The sequence below is a fragment of the Cynocephalus volans genome, chromosome 13, assembly GCF_027409185.1.
Source record: "Cynocephalus volans isolate mCynVol1 chromosome 13, mCynVol1.pri, whole genome shotgun sequence".
Taxonomy (NCBI): domain Eukaryota; kingdom Metazoa; phylum Chordata; class Mammalia; order Dermoptera; family Cynocephalidae; genus Cynocephalus; species Cynocephalus volans.
Genome location: NC_084472.1, coordinates 68,458,032 through 68,471,448, shown reverse-complemented (window position 1 = coordinate 68,471,448; position 13,417 = coordinate 68,458,032).

The following is a 13,417-nucleotide window of genomic DNA, read 5'->3' as shown; positions in this document are numbered from 1 at the left end:
CTTCTCTACTACATGGCCAGGCTGAAAATTTTCCAAGTCTCATGTTCTGCTTCCCTTTTAATTATATATTCTGGCTTTATCTCATGCCTTTTCTGCCATAACTCAGCATAGGATGTTGCAGGTAGCCATGCAGCTTCCTTAATTCTTTGCTGCTTAGAAATTTCTTCCACCAAGTACTCTGGTTCACAACTGTTAAGTTCCAAGTTCCACAGAGTCCTAGGACACGGACACAATGCAGTTCCTTGCCAGTTCATAGCAAGGGTGACTTTTGCCCCAGTTTCCAATAAGTCTCTTCTCATTTACATCTGAGACTTTCTTAGAATGGTCTTTACCGTTCATATTTCCATAAGTATTCTGGTCACCACTATTTAACCAGTCTCTAAAACATTCCAAAATTTCCCTGGTTTTCTTGCCTTCGATACTTTCACCAGCATCTAGGCTTTTTCTAGGCTGTTCTTCCAAATTCCTCCAGCCTCTCCTCAACTCCCAGTTTCAAAGAAGCTTCCACATTTTCAAGCATTTGTTATAAGCAACACCCATTTCTCTGTTACCAATTTTCTGTATTAGGCCATTTCTGTTGCTTGTAATAAAATACCTGGAACTATGTGATTTATAAAGAAAATGAAACATTGCTTACAGCTTCTGAGGCTGGGAAGTCCAAATCCAGGAAACACATCTCATGAGGGATTAAATTTTGGGAGGACATTCAATCCAAGGCAATGACATTCAGATACATTGTATAGGGATATACACATAAGTGGTAAAAGTATAAAGAAAAGCAAGAGAATAATTAACAAAATATTCAAGAGAGTAGTTACTTCTTGAAGGGAATGAGATCAGAAAGAGGCTCTTAGGAAGCTTCTATAGTCCTGGTGTCTCAATCTGGATGGAGTATAAGGTCTTTGTTTCATTATTATTCACTATTATTCTTTAAATTGTACATATTTCTGTATAAACTCTTTTTAATCCATGATATTCTTCACAATAAAGTTGTGTTTTTTTAAAGAGCAAGATGGGACAATAAAGAAACATAATTATTTTTTTCTCATAATTATTGTATGAGTGTGAACTGCATATAATCCTTGTATTTCAGTTCCCTCACTGTCAAGAGAAGGAACTGGACTCCTGTTGAGGAAGGTTTCTTTCTTATGCAGTAAATAGCAGTCAAATTGAAGGAACCTTGAGAAGACATCTGGTATATCTCCATTTTTTCCAGCAGAACTTCAAGTTAATTAAAACCAGTCCAGGCAAAATTGAACCAATTCGATATGAAAACCCCACCCCTTTCTTTCCCCAGGAAGAAATGACACAGCCTTGTTATATAATCGACTGTAAATGTCTGAAAATTCTTTTTTCATCTTACACAGATTCTCCATGCTTTGGGGCCTCTTTTCAAACAATGTGACAATACATTCAAGGTTGGCAAAGTTTGGGGGTGCTGTCTGGATGGAGCTGCCTGTCAGAAATGTCATGGCTCCCAACATAAGATGGACCTCTCTATCCTTTCCTAGACACGACAGGGCAGAGAGGCTATAGGTAGTGTGTGTGTGCACGTGTGTGTGTGCACGTGTGTGGAGTGGTGAGCAGCAAGGGATGCTGGTTAATGTTCTCCTTGGCCAAATAAAATCTTTGTCAGGTTGATAGCACAAATGCAATCAATATTCAGTGATCTCTGAAAGTAGAACCCGCCTACTGTGAGTTAATGTTCCTGTATATCGGAAAACCTCAAAACCATATGTTTCAATATAAATATTTTCTAATGTAGAACAAGCATTCTGTTTCTCATAGTCCCCAGAATTGAACCACACTTGAAATCAGGTTAACTAAATTTAATCATTGTGTGACCTGATTGGGTATATGCAACCTGGGGTATTGAATATCCTACTTTATGTTGTTTTTATTCTTAATTTCACCTAGTTATTTCCTTAGGGACCACAGAGCAATAGTAGGCAGCAAAATAATGAAGTGTGGTAAATCTGGTTAAACAGAAATATGATTAAAAATACTTTCTTTTGTTTCATCTCAGCAGCCCCATATATAATGTGGCCTACTTTGGTTTACAAAGTACTAAAACCAGTTCATAGGAGGAAAAAGGAAGGCTGAATTTATTGCTCTGGGAAACACAGGGCTTGCTCAATTTAATAATACGTGAAAGTTCTTTGTTTTATAGATATGCCATAAAAATGTAGGTCATTTCAGTAACCATCAACTGCCATTTACACTGGGTGGCATCACGAATTTGCTGAATGTCCTGGGGATCTTCTGAGATGGTAGATCACATGGGCCGCATATGCACACCACCTGCATAGCCTGGGGACACTAAGGGCTGGCCGGGAAAGGTGGTACCACCAGATAGACTTGGGAATCCTTGATCATGGTCTTGAGGGGTCAGGCTTTTCCGCTGATCACTGAGAGAGACTTACACTTGTCTCTCAGAAAGTTCTCAGTGCTGTGAACTGGGAAGATTTCTGGGCAATGGCCCAGACCAATTAAGAGGGAAACCATTCTCAAGGGAAACAGAGAAGGGGGTAGAACTCCCCTCCCCACAGCCGGTTTCTCAGGGACTTTTTCAAATATGTGAGCTCTGGCCAGCCTGTGGCTCACTCGGTAGAGTGCGGTGCTGATAACACCAAGGCCACGGGTTCGGATCCCATATAGGGATGGCCGGTTTGCTCACTGGCTGAGCGTGGTGCTGACAACACCAAGCCAAGGGTTGAGATCCCCTTACCGGTCATCTTTAAAAAAAAAAAAAACAAATACGTGAGCTCTGTGCACAGCCCCCAAACCCTCATTGAGCACTGAGGGAAATGAGAAGTGTTCCTAAAGGGCGTGAGTTCACATGGGGAGTGTGAAGGACAGGAAGACTGAGGACTCATTTGAAGATGGGTTCATGAAGGAGGTGTATGTATACAGAGACTACTGATACCCATGAAAATGACCACGTAAACATGTCTTCTCTCTCCTGCAAAGCACACGTTCTCAAACACTCGTTGAAAACAGTGACACGCTGGGTCTTAGCAGAGCGAATGCTGCACTGTGTCAAAAGACCCAGGTCTGTTCTGTGTGTCCTGCCCACTGGCTGGCCTGGGCAGGTCGTTTTGTCTCTCCCAGCCTCTGTCCTCCGAGGCCACACGGCCCCTACCCTAACAGGGCGGCCTGGAGACCAGCAGGGTTGAGAGAGAAGTGAGAGGGCGATTACAAAGTGCAAAAGTCCTGTGAGAGGACAAGCACAGGGTGTTAGGCCTGGGCACTCAGCTGACTAGGGGTGGGCAGGCTTCCTCAAGGGACCTGCTTCCATCAGAGACCCTGGCAGAGCTACTAGGGCCAGAGGGCTTGGTGCTGCACCGTGTGTCCCCGTCTTGAGGCAGCAGGTCAGTGCTTCCCACAGCACCGTGGACTCAGTGAAAACACAGACTTCCTCACACCCTCTGGGGATGCAACTTGGGGAACCAGGCTGCAGGGCTTTGTTCTCCTCTCACACAGAGGGAAACTCAGAGTGAGCCCAGCCTCATTTTCCTGGACTAATCTGCAAAGATATTTTGTCATGTTTTCCATACTAATGTTCTCAGGTGCTTACCTACTAATTTGGCTTGAAAGCCCTACTTCTTGACCTCCTTGCTACACTGCACCCCTGCATTAGTTACTGCTGGGTAATAAATTAACCCAGAGGCTTAAAACAATCACGAATATTTATCTCTCGCAGTGGCTGTGGGTCAGGAGCTCAGGAGAGGCTTGGCTTTGGGAAGAGATATCACAGGCCATCTCTCTGGGAGACACCTTGGGAGCTTGCAGTGATGCCCCTAAGATACTGGGTGGATTCTATTCCCAACTATTCTCCCATTCCCATCTGCAATACTGACTGTAACTGTGAATTCTGTCCCCGCATCCATTCTCAAACAATTGAGCTTTTTGGTAATTATCTCCTCCTTCTCTGGGTCACTTTTTGGGGGGTGGGGACATGTCCCTCCTCCCCCTTTAAAGTTTATAAGATATGGTAGGTCCTGGCTATTTCTTAAAAGCCCTTCCTACTACACAGTATAATCACTCACATTTGCTTTTTAAGTTGATAAAGGAATAGTTTTCTGATGTGCTCTTGTTGTTTATCATTTATCTTGAAGGAGATACGTAAGATAAGAAAATAGTGCCTTAGATCCATGCTGGTCACAGGGCACTCCGTCACGGAACTGGCTCAGCCCCTTCTTCTCTCAGGCCTGTCTCTCGGCATCCTCGCTATGCAGAGAAGTGTTGATTTAAAATAAACCAGAAAAAGTATAAACTATTGCTTTTTTCAGAACTCACATGAGTTGATTTTTAAAAAGTGAGGCCCAGAAAGTAAAAGTCATTCAGCTGTAGACCCAGGTGTACGGCCCAATTCACTTTCTTCTCACTGATCGGTTCTGCTTACAACTTCTCAAATGGCCTTTTGTGATTACACTCTAATTTTATGCTTTAGCAGGTCATATGTAGGTTTTACAATCTAGTTCTAGTAAGCTGTGGTTGTACTGGTTGGCAACCACATTTTTTGAGAATGCTATTTATTTCTAGAACTTTTCAATTCACCCATAAGTTAAAAAATTGCAATACTATCTCAAGAAACATTTCATAGTCTTATCAGTTATACACAGTGATTTCCTTCTTCTAAAGGAGAAGTTCCTTCTTATTAATAGATACGTTTTTCTGCATAGGTAATGTATATAAAAGTCAAACTGTTTCTTGTTCCATTTTCTATACTCCCCAAAAAGGAAATATATCTCATTTAAATAGTGCTAGATCTCTCCCCACCAAAGCAGCTGTCCAAAAGACTTACAGAACTTACCAGTAAAAGAGAATCCCTCCACTCGAGGGAGAGACCTGAGCTCACTGAACAGTGGTGGCCCCTGCTCCTCAGCTGCAGTCAGGAAGCCCCACACCTGCCAGGTTTCCCTTTATTTCTCAGTGGAAACTGGCTGAAAACCAAAGAGATTTTTTTTTTTTTTTTTTTTTTTTTTTGTCCCTGTAACTAAAAAGCTCCTTCAGGTACTGTTTCACTGAGACTCAAAGTCACTGGGACCAGTGATCATCTTTTTTTGTGTTGACACCAGCCTCAGGCTGCCAAGACAGCAGCCTACAGGAAAAGTGCTGCCTGTTTGCTAACAAAGGTCTCCTTTCTTCTCCTTGGCTCTGGAATGAGTGACATCCCCATCCCTAAGCCTACTCTATAAATGTAACATAGTTCTCCATTTACTTCATCTTCTTTAATGCCATTCAGTAAAGTTTAGTTTTCTCCTCAAAGTTTTTAAAATTTCTGATATTGTTTTATTTTTTCTGATATTATTTTAAACTTAATTCTTGGATCACCTTGGTGATATGAATTTAGGCTGAAATTCACTGGAGGGCCCTTCTTAGGGATGTTTTTCCCCTACTGTACTCAGCACCAAGGCAGTATACCCGCAGGGTCCGCTATGGGTGGAGGGAAGGAGCTAATTACCTACGGCTTACCTTCACCCTGAGGTTGTAGCCCTTCAGGGTCCCAGCAAAATGTGTGTGGACAACTCCAGCTAGGCTCCCACCTTTGGCAGGCCCTGGACTTCTTTATGTCTGTTCCCCTCTCTCCTTGATGGCATCAAAACCACAGCTCAGTTTCAAGTCTGGGTTATCAAATCTCTTAAGAGAAAAAGTGATTTTGAATTTTCTGCTTACTTTCCAGTTTCTCATTTTCTCTTAGGTGTTAGACTGGTCATTCCTCATTTCATTTTGGTTCTTTGATGTTTCTGTGAATTTTAACAAATCGATCCAGCATTATTAGTTGTTTTCTGTGAGAGGAAATAATAATCTAGCCTGCCATTAGCTCCAGCAGGGAACTAGCTTTCAAATTCTGATTCAGACCAACACCAAGAGTTTATTAAGTTTGGAACTGAAGAGGAAAAGAAGGTAGTGGGGCTGCCTTTGCTTAACAAAAGTCCTGCGTTATTTCAATACGGCAATATTGGTAAGGAGCAGACCTAGGAATGGCTTTGAAAAGGAAAATTTACATAAAATTCTTATTCTCAGAAATAAAACTTTGTAATGGTTTAAACAGGTTGTAAAATTCCATCATATTATTCATTTTAGCTAAAATGATTATACTGACATGTGTTTCCTCTAAGTGCAGTCCCAGTATTTTAAGGCAGCTTACCTCAGGTACTTCAGAGATTTAAAGACATTTATTTCAAAATTAGCCTAGTGGTAAGATAAGTAGATATATAACAAACCACAGAATCAATTATGTTTGGCCAGTTCTTTCCTTGAGTATGACTGCAGATTTGTACTTTTATATGGGAATACAGGCTGCAACTTATTTCTAGTTGCATTCTTATGGATGCTGTGGAAAGAAGCTAGTGGAACAAAATAAAAAACATTATGTACACACTATACACAGGCAGACCTCGCTTTGTGCACTTTGCTTCACTGCACTTTGCAGGTATCTCATTTTTTATAAATTGAAGGTCTGTGGTAACCCTGAATCAAGCAAGTCTATCAACACCCTTTTTCCAACATTTTTGGCAATAAAGTATTTCTTAATTAAGGTATATACATTATCATTTTTAGACCTAATGCTATTGCACACTTAATAGCCTACAGTGTACTGTAAACATAACTTTTATATGCACTGGGAAACCAAAAGATTCACAGGACTCACCTTATGATGATATTCCCTTCATTGCAGTGGTCTGGAACTGAACCTGCAATATCTCTGAGGTATGCCTGTATATAATTTCTTTGACTTCTTAATATAAATAAAACATTCCTTGGATATTTGTAAATTCAGGAACTTCATAATATAATGAATATATAATAGTAGCCAGGATGATTTTTGTGGAATACGATAAAATATTAATGCATTTTATTTCTTGTGGAAACTAGGGAAAAATTCACTGGCAGATAACAAGAGTAGAAAAGACACATGTAATCTTTTTAAAAAAATATTTTTAAAAAATCAGTTCAGGAAACAAGCTGGTAAATTTAAATGATTGACTATGAGTTTTTTCTGTTAATATTCGGTGGTAGCAGGTTTTAAAAATGTACAAAATCATAGAGAAAAAGCTTAAAACTGAAAACTTCTATCCATTTGATATACTGTCACCGGGTACCTTATTTCCTGTTTATGTTGAAGTGTTTAACCTTCTGTTTCATGTCAGAAGTATTCTTTTGATTTGTCCTTCAAACCACAGTCTGTCCATGCTACCTTCACAGCCTGACTTCCCACCGAGGACTCTCACATGCGCGTCCTCCACACCTGGCCACCCGTGTCTTCCTGACATGGTTTGAACCGTAGCAGCCATTAGGAACCTCTCAGACACAAAGTCCCTTTGTCTGTTCTCAGGCTTTCTCCTGGAGTTTTACTGTACTTGACATTAGTAGCTTCCTTAAATTCCCTTCTCCTCAGCTTCTGAGACCCTGTGACCTCTGCTTTCTGACCTTTTTCTGGCTGCTCTTCTCAGTCCTTCCTCTTTCCCCATCCTTAAATGTCACCATTGCATGCTCACATGGTCATTTGTGTTCCTCTCTTCACTCCCTACCCTCTCACACACACCTTCAACTATGTGGGTGACGCCCCAACTCCATCACTTCCTGAGATTCAATCTAGTTACCTATTGGCTGTCTTCACCCGGATCTTCTGCTAATGCTACCCACCCAGGTATGACTCATGAACCAGCTACCTGTTACATTTCATCCTACCACTCCCCTATTTTCTGTCTTTTTAAAAAGGCAACTCTGAGGCCGGCCCGTGGCTCACTCGGTAGAGTGCGGTGCTGATAACACCAAGGCTACAGGTTCGGATCCTATATAGGGATGGCCGGTTTGCTCACTGGCTGAGTGTGGTGCTGACAACACCAAGCCAAGGGTTGAGATCCCCTTACCGGTCATCTTTCAAAAATAAATAAATAAATAAATAAAAATAAAAAGGCAACTCTGTCCTTGCAGTGGCACAAGCTGGAGAACTCGGCTTCATCTCTGACCCCACCTCTCCATCGGCACCCTGTACTGCTAGTTTCCTGGAGCTGTCATTTCTAGTCTGACAGTATGGTCTGGTTTTCCTGCATCTGCCCCCTGGATTAGGTTTCTGAAAGTCTCCAGATGACTTCACCACCCTGGCCCAGGACAACCTTCCAGCCTCATCTGTAGTCATTCTGGTACCCACATGAGGCATGTGCTAACCACACCAGAATTGGTCTCTGCCCTGTACATCTTCATGTCTTTGCTATTTTATTTCTTCTCTTTGGAATGTCCTTCTTGCCATTCTGTGCTCTAAGTGTGTTGATCTTCAGGGGACTTGGGTTCTCTTCAATGCTAGTCAGTAAAGGAGACTGAGAAGATGCATCCAGAGGTAAGATTATAGAGGCCATGGGAGAATAGCATTTCAAGAAGGGGATAGTAAAAGGACAATATTGTCTAGGAGAAAATGAAAATAAGGATTTAGAAAAGTCCACTGATAACTCTTTCTGAAAGAGCTATCTATACTCATGACTTCCAATTCCTCCCCATCCTTTCTCTCTCAAATCCACTCCAGTACACTTTCACCTCCAGCACTCCACAGAAATTGCACATCAGCCTCACAATGGCCTCTGCGTTCTGAATGAAACCTGATGGTCAATTTCCTCTTATTCTTCCTGCTGTGGAGTCTTTCTCTTACCCCAAAACCTGCTCCTTTTCATTTCAGTTGATAACTCCATCCTTCCACGTGATCAATCTGAAAACCTTGGAGTCATCCTAGACACCTTTCTTTCAAATCCCTAAGCAGTGGTCTCCGCCCTCAGAATATATCCAGAATTGCCATTTCTTATCCCCTCCACTGCTACCACAGACATGCCAGCCATCATTTCCATCTTTTGCGTGGATTCCCAACAGGTTTTCCTGTTTCTTCTCTCACACTCCTCCAACCCCAGTCTATTCATAACACAGCAGCCAAAGGCTCCTATTGAAACCCACATCAGATCATGCCCTTCCTTTGGTCTCAACCTCATTTTAGCTAATGTAAAATAAATGCCTTTACCATGGCCTACAAGGCCCAATACGATCAGCTCTTGTTCCTCCTCTCTTCTCTCTGGCTCAGCTTACTCTAGCCGCTAGGCTCTCTGAAGTTTCTTGAACATGTAGGCTATTCCTTATGCCTGGAAAGCTCATCCTTCAGATATCCATGTGGCCAACTCCCTCACCTCATTAAAGTCTCTGCTCAAGGAAGCCTACCCCAACCATCTCCCTTACCTTGCTCTTTTTCCATTGTACCTGCAACTTTCTAAGACATGATATAATTTACTTATTTGTTATGTTTATTGTCTGTCTCTCTCCCTGCTAAATTGTAAGTTTCGTGGTTCATGGATATATCTCAAGTATCTAAAATAGTGCTTGGCACATAGCAAATGCTAAATATATGAGAATAAAAGTTCTATGAAGTGCTGAGGACCCAAGCTAGTTTACATGGGTCCAGCAGCAAATGCATGTGAAGAAATGGAACCACAGAGTGAAAGAAATTTATAATTTATCGAAGTCTTTCCATTCCTTTATACAGTTACTCTGACATATGAAAAATACATCTATTTAAAATACCTTTATTATTTTTTATTTAAAATAAGACACTATGTAGGATATAAAAACAAGAACATTTTAAGCTTCAATACATATGAACCATGACAAGCTTAAATATTTATAAATACTGCCCATTTTTAAGTATCAATAAATAATATATTAGCATTTCAGCAAACACCAGATCATATGCAATTTGAAAAAAAGGGAGCAAAAACTGGTTAGTAAACTTGTTAATCAAATAAAAACTAATACATTGACAACCTCATATTTTTTAGCTTTTTGCTACAGTAAACAACAAATATAGATTAAAAATACATAATATAATAATTATTATATAATAAAAATATGAATAAATAAAATCAAATACAAACATAGTAAGCAATGAATACTGTGACACTTAATATGTGAGTAGTACATGAGAAGTATTTTTGTATTCCTATAAATATAATTCTTGACATTAATTTTGGTATATTGCCATAGGTTTTTTAATGCAATGCCTGATTTCTTAAGCTTCTGGATACAGAAGTTTAAGAAAGCTTCATGTTCTGGCAAACATAAAATCATTTATTTATGGTTTTAAAATTGTAATGGTTCTAAAACTAACATACAATTGAAATGTGAAGAATGAGTTTTGGGGGGAGTGGTCCACACTACATATAAATCACCAAAAACTTAAAGAAGTAAAATTTTTCCCTAATTAGATTTAGAGTTATGTTGGCTTTCAAAAATTATGATCTTTAAAATGAACCAAAATCTTCATTGATTTCTCTCGTGAATATAAGCACAGAAATCTGATCTAGAACCTCTTCTTTGAACATGAAATATTAAATCAATAATCAATCTGTTATCTACCTATCCACATTAAATCATACATCTATAATATATATATAAATATATATAATTTTAAACTTTCATTAGGATAAATATTGTAAGATAAGAAAAACCTATTTTACACACAAAAAATAGACTGACATTAATATAGCAAGTATTTCCATGCAGGTTAACATTTATCTAAATTAAATATTATACTATAAATTCTATATTTTAGACACTAATGGAGTGGAGGAGGGGCTACCAAGATTTTTTTATATAAAGATCTGTTAGACACTATACACTAATTCAGCAATGGACTTAACTTTTTAACTATTTTGCTTGGTCTAATAATAAAGTAAGTCTTCATTACATAAGGCATAATGCCTGGACAGTAGCAGACAGGCAGCCTGGAAACAGAGGAAGCAGTGGGGGAGGCTACTTTTAAGAATGATTACATGCTGTGGATGACTGATCTGACCAAATATGCATATTTATTAACATTACTTTCGTAAACAAATATTTTCACCACAGCCTCACAAACAAAATTACATACCACTCTTTACTGCAGTCCATTATAATTATCTGTAATACCAGCTTTAGAATGAGAAGGGCACATCCATAATGGGCTTTAAACCAAATGTATGTCCCTATGAAAATGGTAGAATAATTGGGAAATAGATATAATTCTGGAAAACAGAAATGCTAACAGTAAAGGTATACAGAAAATTAACTAACTAGACACAATTTTCATGATCAAGAGCTACACAATTTCAGGATCAACAGCTATGCTTTGAAATAGAGTTTGTGTTTATTTTTGCTTTTAATTGCAATGCTATAGTAAAGTGGTAGAGACACATTTCACAAATCAAAGTTCAACTTATACTTGGTTCTCTACTTTTTAAAAATTTAATAAAGGATTATCTCACTGAATATTCAATGAAGATTTTAGGTTTCTTTTAAATATACTACAACAATTATATATTATAAATTAAATGTCTAAAATGTTTGAAAGCCAAAATAATACTTGCTAGGAGAGAAACTCTATTTCTCTTTCTCTTTTTTTCACGTTAGATAATTTATTTGTAATATGGATCAGAAGGTCATTCTGGACATTTGCTTTAGTACATATATATTCCTAAGCTGTACCAGGAACCCAGAATGGATTTTCTAGAGACTAGACTATCAGCCCTCAGGGCTTGGGCCATGGATGCCTTGTTCATTTCAGTAGTGGATACAGCGCTTAACCCACTGCTTGGGACATGGCAGATTCTAATGAGTCCTGTTGGACACAGAAATATCCACTCCAATAAAGACTCTTGTTCTGCTCTGAAATAGGTTTTATGTTTATTCAGTGATTCCTATTAGTTCATAAAAACAAAAGTGAAATTTAGTGAGCCAACAGAGATATGGTAGACCCTCCCAAAATGTAGTATATATACACATTTTTTTCTTTAAAAATATACTATACCTTATGTTACAGATATATGCTGAAGTGTTTAAGGGTAAAATTATATGATCTCTTGAATCTGCTTAATGAACAGATGAAACAAAGTGGCAAAATATTAAAAGGTGGATCTGGATGATAGGCATCCAGAGGTTCTTCATACTATTTTCTGTACTTGTGTGATTTGAAAATTTTGGTAATAAAAAATAATAAATTCAAATAAATTTCAATAATAAAAATAGTAAGGGCAAGATAAAAATATTTTCACCTATCCAAACTACCATATAATTGGATTTTTTGCAAAGATCAGTACAAGACTATTACGTGACATTATTATAATAATGAAAAGTTGGGAACAACTTAAGTGTCAATCAACTGAGGACAAAATGCATTAAACCCACACACAACAAAATGCTATGCAAACATTAAAAAGAAAATTGTCTAGTGAAAAAGGAGGTTCCACAGCAGCACGTAGAGCCTGATTCCATGCTCACAGGAGTGAATGTGAGAGACATCTGGAAGACTGTTCCTCCAATGTTCAGGGTGGTCATCTCTGCAGAGAGGAATTGTAGGTATTTTTTCACTTTTTTTCTTAAAATTGCTCTGTATTGCTAAAACTTTTTACAGAAATATGTATTAATTTTATATTTCAGGAGAAATATTTTCTATAATGATACCTATTATTTTCCTCACTATGTAATTTTTTCTATCTGATGAAATGATTTTTTTTATTTTAAAAATTGTGTCAGATCTTAAGGAATTCACAGTGGGAAAGTGCTATACTTCTAAGACAATATGTAATCTGAAACAGATTTCATTATTTCTAAAAATTCAAATAATCTTTAAGGCAAATACATTTTTTCCTCAACCACCTACTGACTGCATTAAAATGTAAGATGTCAGAAACTACATAAAACACAACATTATAACATATATAGGAATTGACTTAAATACCTTTTGGTTAGTTCAAATCAGGCTGATAATTCAACTAGTTAAAGAAATAACATTTGGAAGAGAAAAGAAGAAAATGTTTTCTAGTTGGTTCTTAAATTTGAATTGAAAGTATTCCAATCATTCTATGCAAAAAAGTTTTCATGGATATTTTAGTAATATGTTTGTTCTTAGAATAGAACAGATGGCAGAATGGAATAAAATGTAATTTCCAGATGCATGGTTTTGTAAATTTAGTGCCATGGACTCAGCATTACCAACTAAACCTCAATTTAGCCAGCAATGCAGCTATTTTTGAGTCAATTTTAACCTAATGATTAGACTTTAAAACATCACTTAAGGTTTGTTATCTTGGATAAGAGTCCCCAAAAGTAGTTATTCTAGTAGCTGTCAGAATCTTACATCATTAGGCAGTCTGCTGCTGCTGTGCCCCCTTCCTAGTCTGCAAAGATCCCTAGAGCAGAGTGGGAGGGAGTATGCAGTGGGACCTCTGTCTGCCCCATCCCTCTTAGGGGCTTTACTACTCAACACAGTTGCTGTATGCAGTCCTTATTCAAGGGCTTTTATGTTCCCACCAGTTCCTAGTTCCTTGCTGATTTTAAGGTTTCAGGGGACTTAAAAGTAGCTCCTTTTTACCAGGAGGTTGGGGATCCCTAAGCTTGG